Consider the following 11,213-nt stretch of genomic DNA (forward strand, 5'->3'; position numbering starts at 1 on the left):
TGGGTCGGAGCCCAGTGAGGGCGGGAGGGGGGTCTCGTCTTTTTTTTCTCTTTTGTATTTTCTTTCTTTTTTATTTCTTTACTTTTCTATTTTAAATCATTTTAAATTACTTAGGCATTTTATAAAAATGTGTTTACTACACCATATTTATCTACGTAATATTCAGTACAAACCTAACATTTTTATTTTAACGTTTGAAAACTTTTATTATCTACCAAACTTTGAATTTGAATTTTGGACCGGATTTTGAACTAACCCGAGATTAACTACAGTGACAGAGGTGACGTGGCATCATTAACGGGGGATTACTATAGCCTAATTATCCGGGCATCACATTCACCCAATCTAACCCCAACCCCAGCCGATAGTAACCCTGTTCCTGTTGACACAACACCATCAACACCACAGAGCTCCCAAACAAGAGCAGTTAGTAAGGCAGCTCGAGTGCCCAAAGGGCCAGTACTATCACGGCGAACCCCAACTCCACCAGTTAGTACGCCTATTCCTGTGGAGGAAGCACAACCAGCTAGTCGTAGTTTAGCATCTATCGCATTTGATGTTGTTAAATCGTATGTGTGTATCTTCCCACCTTGGAAATATTATACTGAAGATGAAGGAAAATGCCACTTGTAGGTGTTTGTCCAGGAGTTATGTGTAAGTAATGTTATTCGTGGCAATTACTTTGCTTCGTCCCATACATCGTACCTCCATGATGGTTATAATACAGCAAATTTTCCCATTTTTCTCTCTAGAGAAGGACCGATTTGGAAATTCAGGATGAGGTAACCTGTGCTAATACCTCTGCTATCTTCAAGAATGCTTGGTGGCAGTATCGGAATTACCTGAAGAAAATGTACTTCACCAGCAAAGGAACTCATCAAATTCCCTTACGTTCTCCTGAGACACATTTACTGGACGATGACCGGGAATGCCTTGTTCTGTACTGGTCCCGAACCAAGAATGTGGTAAGGTCTATGAGCTCATTTTCTATTTTTAAGTATTATATTCTTGCGCCTTAGTGTACTCTGTTCATGTAGAACAAGTGCCTAAACCTGAAGAACAACCATTCTAATTTAAGATTCCATTGCTACCATAGGACATAGATATATGTTTGTTTGATGCTTTTATTATGTACTAGTACTTGGCAATAGAAGACTTGGTAGTTTAATGTTGTCCACCTTACTAATGAACTGGTTCACCGAAATGAGTTTCATATACTAGTACATGCTAAACTTGTTATGTGTCTACTTGGTTCTTCTTTTAGAATGCTGACAAAATATTGGGGAAGAGTGCCTTATTAAGCAACGGTAAAGGAAGTAATGTAGATAAGGTTCTGGATAGTGACACATCCTGTCTTGGTTTAATGTTGGAGTTACTGGCCACTACCTCTTGCACAAGCTATTCAAACTCACTGTCTGAATCAGTTCCGTTTCTTGAGTCTCAACTACAAGATGAAAGACATCGATCAGCTGTGCTGCGACAAGAAGCGGAAGGACTGGGGAAGTCCCTGGAGCATTCAGATGCATACTTTCTGGTCCAACAGCAAGCGTTGGAGGATTTTAGCGCCAAACAGGACAAAGCTAATCAGCTTGCTAAGCTTATTGCCAGCATGGTGGATACCCAGGATAACGTTTCTTGAGCTCTTCTGAAGTTGTTTCAGTTATGCTCTTGTTTTGCTGCCGTGTTTATTTGCACTGGTGGCCAATTTTGACGGCCAGTGTATATGATATGCTGCTTTGTTCCCTATATTTGCACTGGTGGCGAACTTTGATGCCCAGTGGATGTAATATGCGTAATAGCCGTGATAGCCTAGCGTTAGTTGCTTGCTTATTTATTTCCTTGTTGTCTTGTTTATTTGTTTTCTTGTAGTCATTGCAGTTCTTTTTCCGCGATTAACTAGTGGTTGCAATAACCTATTTTTTAAAACTAGGCCACAATAACCATGGGCTAATATTTACTGTAGTGACACTCGGCCTCCTACGGGCCGTAGAAATAGTGGGCCTTCTATGGGCCAATGAAACAGTAGGCCTTCTATGGCCGTAGAAATAATGGGCCTTCTACGGGCCGTATCATCAATGGGCCTTATACGGGTCGTATGATCGATTGGCCAAACATGGGCCAATAACAGGCCGCATTACGGCCATAAACGGGCTAGCGTTGGAATCGTCCGTTCATGGGCCGACCGTAACGGGCCATCATTAATAGGCCGTATTTGATGACGCTATGAAAACGGCCCAACGTATTAATGGACCACAAACGGTCCGACTGTAACCACGAGCTTAATTTGGCCCACAAGCAGAAAATAACAGTAACGTGCCATAAGTAAACGAATTCTGGAAATGAGTGTCGGTGTCAAAACCAGCGGATCTCGGGTAGTGGGTCCCGAACTGTGCGTCTAGGCCGGATGGTAACAGGAGGCAGAGAACACGATGTTTTACCCAGGTTCAGGCCCTCTTGATGGAGGTAAAACCCTACGTCCTGCTTGATTAATATTGATGATATGGGTAGTACAAGAGTAGATCTACCACGAGATCAAGGAGGCTAAACCCTAGAAGCTAGCCTATGGTATGATTGTTGTATATATTGTATATCTATCGACTAGCCTGGCCTCAGTTTATATAACAAGAGTCCTAGCCGAATACGCCGGTGGGGAGAAGTCCTTGTCTTGATCGCCAAGTCTTGTGGAATCTTCCTTGTATGCGGCAACCGTACGAACTGGCCCATGAGTATACGGCCACGGGGGTCCTCGGCCCAATCTAATAGATCGGGAGACGACATGGTGAGTACCCCCTAGTCCAGGACACCGTCAGTAGCCCCCTGAACCGGTCTTCAAGTTAGGGATGCTCCTCGATTCTTCCGAACTGTTCTTCATCTTCGGTTGCCGGTCTTGAAAACTGGTTCAACAAATCTTCTTTATCTTCGATCTTGAGGATCGCCGAAATGCATTCGACGAGTTTACACTTCGGGTATCCGAGGAGCCCCTTTAAGTTTCCGGCCTTTATCAATGCCTTGTTTATTTTTATGCCACACCTCGGGTTTGAAGTTGTCCCCGGGAGGCAGTGTCCTCTTGCGTCCGAGCTCTAACGCCGGACTATATTCGAGGTATCTTTTACAGCCGAGCACCAATGCCGGACCGCTTCCCAGCTCTAACGCCGGAATGTATCCGAGCTCCAACGTCGGACTATGTATCCGAGCTCCAACGCCGGACTGTATCCGAGCTCCAAGGCCAGACTATATCCGAGGTTTCATATCACCTTGGTTCAAAAAAGTTTGAAGGAGTTTAGCCGAGCTTAATGCCGGAAATGCCCTCTAGGGAGCCAGCCACTAGCGCCCGAGCTTTATGCCAGACTGCTTCCGAGGTGGTGCACCACCCTGAATGTGGGCCGATTTTTGTGAATATTTTTTATTGGTGCAATTTATTCTCTGCCGAGATATATAGCCAGTAGCCCTCAAGGTGTGTATCGGTCTAAAACCCGAGATGCACCTGAAGGATGACGTAAGACCGCTGATCCTAGTAGCCGCTGAGACTCAGGTTGATTTGCAAAATCGTCCTGAGGATCAAGTCCAAGCTCAGCAGAATACTTTGGGACACCAAAAGCGGCGTGCTCAGTCCTCGAGACTCAGGTTGGGTGCGGCCGACCAACCTGAGGATCAAAATCTACTCGGAAACTATATTGCACATAAAATTTTCTGCATTGGACAAGCAATGCAGTAGCCCCCGAGACACTGGCCGGGTGGCAACACCAGATCAGGGGATCGATGTGCCCCTTTAATATTTGTAAATAATAAGCCCGAAGCCCAGTAGCCTCCGAGCCTTAATGCGGGCACCGGTGGCCGAATTAAGGATCAACATCCATAGTAAAATCATAAATTATGTGTAATGACTCTATGTATCCAAGTACTTTACGTCATTAATGCTCGGATCCGCATTGTACAAAACTTTGTTGACCGACCATCGGCTTCCACCTCCTCGGCCAGTAGCCGAGGAGTATTTGTCCTACTTTATAAAGCCTTTATGAGGGCAAAGATTTACAACAAACAAGGCAATCTGGCCATACGGTTTTATAAACAAAGGTACGTAGAGAGTTATATTACTGTTTAACAGAAGAAATGTCTTCTAAAGAAAATAGTCCCGCCATCGGTTCCTTTCTTTGGGTTGTCATGCTAAGCATGATCATTAAACCTCAGCTCTAATGTAAGATCAAAATATTGAGGATTTAGTTTGGGAGGCCAGTTAATAGCCCCCGGTAGTGTTCGGCGACAGTCGGGGTCAAGCCGTAAACACTTCGACCAATGTTATGAACGGTCCATCATTTAACATAGTCATCGGATCGCTGACCAGTTTACGCTTATTGTGAAAGTCAATTTTCGGCTTTCTCCACAGAGGTGCTTAAAAATGTAAGCTGGAAGCACAATCACAGTGGTTCTCCCTTTGCACGCCTAGCCTAACAAAACGGAACGTAGGAAGCAAGTGCAGGAGCCGGGCAACCCAACTATTAACCGAAGACACAATTCAAAACCGATGCATATATAGCAATATCTGAGAATGTTTTTGTCGAATCCCTAAAGGTGTCCGGCGTTGCACTGCGAGACTAATGCAGGAAAAGCACAAATAGTTTAAAAGTGCCAAAAAGCTTGGAAAACCAAGAAACGTCAGTAAAAACATGACGTCCGAACAAGATCGAGTGTTCGGTGCCAATTCGAAAATTGGTCTTAGAAAAAAGAAGTGCTTCTGTCGTCCTTTAACATTACACATCCTATCTCAAGACTTCGAGCGGGTCAGCCTACGGCTTCAACCTCCTATCCCGAGGGCGGAGTACTTCTCACTAGGCCAGTTTAGCAAACTAAACTCTAGCGGCTTTGAGAGAGAAATTAGGCTCCCCGGCTAGTGACCGCACACTCGCGTCGAAAAAAGGAGTGATAAATAATAATAATAGAACTTTGCAACGACTGAGAAGAAGAACACTTATTATAAAACGGCTCAAATAAACTTAAGAGCCCCCAAGTGACTTGGGTAGAAGAATGATTGCATGTACCGAAGTACTTATATCATATCTATGTTCAACCGAACTTTAAACGCGTCTTAACCGACCGTCGGCTTCTCACTCTTCGGTTAAGGACCGAAAAGTGTTATGTACTCCATCGGTCGAGAATATCGACGGTGTTTCCAATAACCAGGCAATCAGGCCATAAGGCTATAACAGACAAAGCGTGCTCAGGGAACTTATGCTATATTACTGCGAAGAGTAAGAAGCATCTTCGAAGAAAATAGTACCCCCACTGATACCTTTCTTCGGTGCTCATTGTTATTATGAGACTTGTGCAATAGATTTTTTGTACTCATGAGTTCCGTTGTGTGCCGACCATCATTGAATAAATATAAGAGCGCTAGCTTTCGGCTTCACCCAGTCTGAGGTCCGGCTCGGGTGACCCGATCGTGACAATCGCAGAGGTGCTCCCTTTACTCCCTAGCCGAACAATCGGGAACGTAGGGGTAAACACAGGAGTGAGGCAACCCAGCTTGCAAATCGATTAAGTCAATGTGGTGCATATTGTGGCATAATACACGAACAAGGAACGAAGCCGTACAAGTATAATCATATGCAACAGGAAAAGCTTCATAAAGGAAGCCCCCAAGTAAACGGGGTATTTGAATTTATGCGTCACAAACAAAGTTTGGACAAGGAAATTTTTTAGAAGCAACTTTCTTCCAAAAAAGTATAATGCTTGGTCGAACCGAACGCAAGTTAGAAATTAAAGCTTTGAGCATGAAAGCGACTTAGCTGGTTAATGTGTTCGGTATTGATGACGCGGTCCGAGCTTGATGCGGGGCAAGGTTCCATCCCTCAAGCCGGTCCGGAGGTGGCGGAGCAGAGAGCTTGACACGCCGAAGTGGTGACATAGCACGATCAATGCAGACCGGCAGAGTGACGCCGAAGTCCCCGGATCATTTTCCTGTGCACAAAAAATAGTGCAAACCGGAGATAATAGTAATAATGATAATTAAAAAAAATCGTTGCATAATAAATAATTTATGCAAAGTGAGTTATAAATGAAATATGGCCTGGCGCCGAAGTCAAGTCGATGCAGGGCGTCGGCGTGATGCGGTAAAGGCGTGGCAAAGCCTGAATTCGCAGGTCGGTCCGAGCTCCGAGTGCGGCGTTCGCCGGACTATGTACGGAAACTGATCGAACCACCATGCGACTGTCGTTAATGCAGCCACCATTTGATAGACCTGTGTACATATGACGGACAAACCAGAGTAATAATTCCTTGGGAAAAATGAACCCAAACAAGCACAAAATACTGGGATTAATAGCACCTGGTTTATTTGTTGTAGCAATCCGAAGGAAGGTGATTCCTAAAATTGGGACCCGCTCCACACACCCATTGCCTGATGGGCGATAAAACGACGGCATGGCAATGCTGGTAAAGGTTGACTCGCCGAGGCAAAGCCCTCGGCCCAGCTAACGTGACGGAGCTGGTCGGCTAGTGACGCCGAAGTGTCCGGAGTAGGTTGATGAAGAGATGGCGAAGCCCCCGGTCCAGCCGAGATGTCGAAGCCTCGATGTCAGCCGATGAGTTGAAGTAGGTCGGCGTGATGGACACCAACTTGAAGAAGCAATAGTGTGGCCCTGTCGATGCAGGTCGTGACGTGGTCGATGCCGGCTTGATGAAGCGACCGTGCGGCGATGCGGGGCCCGCTCCATGTAATCCATGGGGCGGCGATGTTGGTGATGATTTATCCTTCGCGATGCCGGGCTCTTGTTCGTCTTGCCGAGATGATGATCCGAAGAAGTTGAGCTCGGCTCAACAAAGTGACGCCGTGTCTAGCACAGGTCGGCAGCCGTGGAGTAATATTGCCGGACTGGTTTGACACCAGCATGATGTTGAAGATCATGTTCAAAAGATCTTACAGTTAGTGGGATGTGTTCGGGAACAAAACACAATACACCATACAAAACATCCTTCAAAAGGGATGTCCGAAATCCTGTTCATAAAAAAGATGAACTCGGGTCGCATTTGTTTTCGCGCAGAAAACAGATCCGAAAAATGATGCAGTAATCGGAAGGTTCCCGGAGTTTGGACGGTCGGATCGAGTCGAAATTTTGAGAGGTGGTAGATATAGGAAATCCGCAGCCGATCAACGGTTGGATCTTCCAAAGGACGTCCGAGCTAGAAGATGGACACCACACCCTAAACTCATCCAAATCCCCATCCAGATTTGACAGGGCTCCGGTATATCGTGGTTTGCCAGAGATTCCTCCATCGGAACTCGACGAAATTTTCCAGGGTTGTTGTAGACTCAATTCCGCACAATTCCACCAAAGCGATCGTCAAAGAGATACTCGAGGAGGTGGTGGTGGCAGATACGAGTTTGCTGTCCAGAAAAACAGCACGGTCGCTTGAGGGCAATGTTGACGTTGAGCCCTCGAGCTCCATAGATGATTCCTCCGTGATCTTGATAGAGATCGGAGTTGATGTTTGATGAAGGCCCTTGTCCGGACATGGTGATCCGAACACGGGGCGCAATTCTTGGTCGAAGCAAGGTGACCAGTCGAGCTGGTGACGAAGATGCTGAAGTCGCAGTTGATCTGCAGGCGAGCCATCAATCCTTTTGTCGATCACACAGCGGAACTCTCAATGAAAGCACCAATGTCGGTGTCAAAACCGGCGGATCTCGGGTAGTGGGTCCCGAACTATGCGTCTAGGCCGGATGGTAACAGGAGTCAGGGAACACGATGTTTTATCCAGGTTCGGGCCCTCTCGATGGAGGTAAAACCCTACGTCCTGCTTGATTAATATTGATGATATGGGTAGTACAAGAGTAGATCTACCACGAGATCAAGGAGGCTAAACCCTAGAAGCTAGCCTATGGTATGATTGTTGTATATATTGTATATCTATTGACTAGCCTGGCCTCGGTTTATATAATGCACTGGAGGCCTAGGATAACAAGAGTCCTAGCCGAATACGTCAGTGGGGAGAAGTCCTTGTCTTGATCGCCAAGTCTTGTGGAATCTTCCTTGTATGCGGCAGCCGTCCAAACTGGCCCATGAGTATACGGCCACGGGGGTCCTCGGCCCAATCTAATAGATCGAGAGACAACATGGTGAGTACCCCCTAGTCTAGGACACCGTCAATGAGTCCAAGAATAAATGGGCACTGAGAAGGACGAAAAATAACATGTGCTGGAAACGGCCCAACGGAATAATGGGCCGTTAATGGGTATAAAGTGATACACTGTTCATCACGGGCCAGTTTCACCACGGGCTGTTAAATGGGTGTAAAGTGATACACTGTTCATTACAGGCCAGTTTCACCATGGGCCGTTAATAGGCCAAGAGTTACATAGGGCCTCATATGGGCCGAAAGACGTCATGGGCCATACATGGGCCAGAAGTGAAAACAGGCTGGAATCATATTAGATGGCCCAGATGACGCTACTGGGCCTAATTCGGATAGGGCGTAACGGGCCTTGGGTTAGCGGGCTGTAAATGGGGTATATGTGAACATGTCGTTAACAGGCTTTACATGGGCCGGCCCGCCACCTTTTGACCAAGTCAAACGGGCCGGCCTTTTCACAGGAATGGGCCTCTGTTGGGCCGTGCCACGTGTCGACGTATCATAGGCGCCTATCTAACCACTGACGAGCTGACACCTGTTTCGTCCGGCCAATAAGAATTTTACACATGGAAATTTCCCATTGGTCGGGGCTGTTAACGGGTTATCGGATCCAAAACCCGACCCGATAGCTTAACGGTGTTCCGTTACGGTGGATGCCACGTGTCGGTCACCTTGACGAAAGCACTTCTGTGACGCGCGATTTATCGTCATGGAAGTGGACACTTCCGTGATGATAATGTTGGTAATGTCATGGAACACTTCTACGATAGCACATGTATGACTATCTTGATTCTGTCATAAATTTGTCATGGATGTACATGCATGACAAAAAACGTGACCTACTGTGACAAACACGTATCATCACGGAAGTGTATTTTTTTCTATAGTGCAATGGCCAGGTAAGTTGGCTTCCGACTAAACTCTTATCTTGTTGCTTGTTCTGTTAGGATAAGCTACATGAAAACTTTTCTTCGTGCATCCTCCTGTTATTCTGCACTTCGCATCTGCGCACCCACTGGGTGTTTGAATTTATGTCGAGTAACTTTCCCAGTTGAGTCGACTAGGTTGTGTTGGTTGTAGTTCTGGTTTAGTGGGGGCACGCATAGTGCACCCACTGGGTGTAGTCCCTGAGATCACCGTCGAATGTGTGATTCGGCGGAAGTCTTGAGAAGAAATGTCTGTATTGTTTCACTATTCCACTCGGTCCTAGTGGATTATGTCGAGTGGAATCTATTGTGGAATTGTCACGGCAGATGTCCTAGTGTAAGGACTTAGTCGTGAGGCCAATGCATCTTTGTGGTAGCTTGAGAGGGGTTGATCGGGATGAGAGATGCAGGGCAGATCAACACACAAGATAAGGATTTAGACAGCTTCGGGCCCCGGGAAACATCATCCGGTAATAGCCCTACATGCTGTTTGTGGCTAGATCTCATTATGCTCATGAGAGAGTCGCTGCATAAGCCGGCAACCCCTTTGTGTCTACCCTAGGAATTATTTTCTTGTCCCTCTTAGGGTGCCCTGCCCCTCCTTATATATGTTGAAGGGGCGGGTTACATGACTAGTTCTAGTAGGATTAGGATTAACCTATTACAAGTGGAGTCCTAGTCTTGCTTCCTTTGCAGGAGAATATTCCTTATGTTTTCCTCTTAAGCCGGCCCACCATCACATGAACTGGCCTTCTCGGCCTTGGGCCTTGTCATCCATCTGACCCGCCGTTGAGGTCATCAGTAAGTCATCAAATACTCATCGGGTCTGTGTGAGCCAGCAAGTCCGGCCGGGTCATACCGCGGGGTATATCCCCGACATTAGCCCCCTGTTTAATTTGGATTTATCCATGTTAAACTGATCCTATAAAATAAACACAAGAACAAACTTGATAGGTTGTGATCTAGGTTAAATATTCTTGTAAGCCGACACCTCATCATCCTTAAGTCCTTGTCATTTTCTCCTTCTAGAAAATCCGGGTCAATAAGCCGGCTTCATAATTCATTTGTTGACATTGGCTCTTGTAAATAAATATTATGAGAAATAATCCATTTGAGTCGGCCTTCAATGCTCTGACTTGACAAAATATTGGTCTTGAAATATTCAACTGATATTCAGCCGGCTTAAAGATGTAGATCTTGCCGATTTATGATTGGCAAAATTGTGAGGTTATAAACAAATGATAACGGGTCATGTAATTGTTGCTGATGCTGGGTTAATCTTATGATGACATCGGGTCATAAGCTTTGCAGATTTCTCCGATAATAATATAATACCTGATTTGCTCAAAACTGAGAATTTGAAATTGTTCCTCCCTTATATGCATATCACCTGTAGCCCCCAAGTGTCGGGTTGTCATGCTTGCAGCAACTTGGGACTTGTAATTGCCTTGTGCTCATAAAAATTTCAACCAGTGTAGCCCCGAAGGGCCCGGTCATTATGCAATAATGAGCAGGGACTTTGTAAATATGATCATGTAAACTTGAGTAGCAACATGTAGCCCCCAAGGGCCGGCTCAGTAAGATATTACTGAGCTGGGACTTTGTATATGATTCATTGATAATAACATCATATGATGTAATCTCCACATGGGGCTTGAACCCACGTCCACAAGGTTAAGAGCTTTGTACTCTACCAACTGAGTAGTGGATCTTTCAATATAATGGATTAAGGCTTGTGTACCTTGAATTTTTGACAGGAGCAATTGGTAGCCCCCAAGGGCCGGCTCATTTAGAATGTGATGAGTCGGGTCTTCAATAAGTTGTGCAAAAAATGACTTTGCATTAACCCCCAAGTGCCATGGTGCATGCTGGCAGTGACATGGGACTTGCATATTTGATATAATCTCAATCTGAATAATGTAGCCCCCCAAGTGTCGGGTCCTAAGCCTGCAGCGACTCGGGACTATTCTTTCCATTGTAGAATAAACCATGTCCATTGATAAAATAATAGCCATTGCCCCAAAGCGACTTTGAATACCTTATCTGTTGACAAGTAAATCCAGAGTTTAAATACCCGGCGGCGCTTGGCCAATGGTGATTTAATATGCCTCCATTGTAAGCCGAAATTTTTATAACCTGGCGGCTTATAGCCTTTGAGAA

Source organism: Triticum dicoccoides, chromosome 7A (assembly GCF_002162155.2).
Source record: "Triticum dicoccoides isolate Atlit2015 ecotype Zavitan chromosome 7A, WEW_v2.0, whole genome shotgun sequence".
Classification (NCBI taxonomy): Eukaryota; Viridiplantae; Streptophyta; class Magnoliopsida; order Poales; family Poaceae; genus Triticum; species Triticum dicoccoides.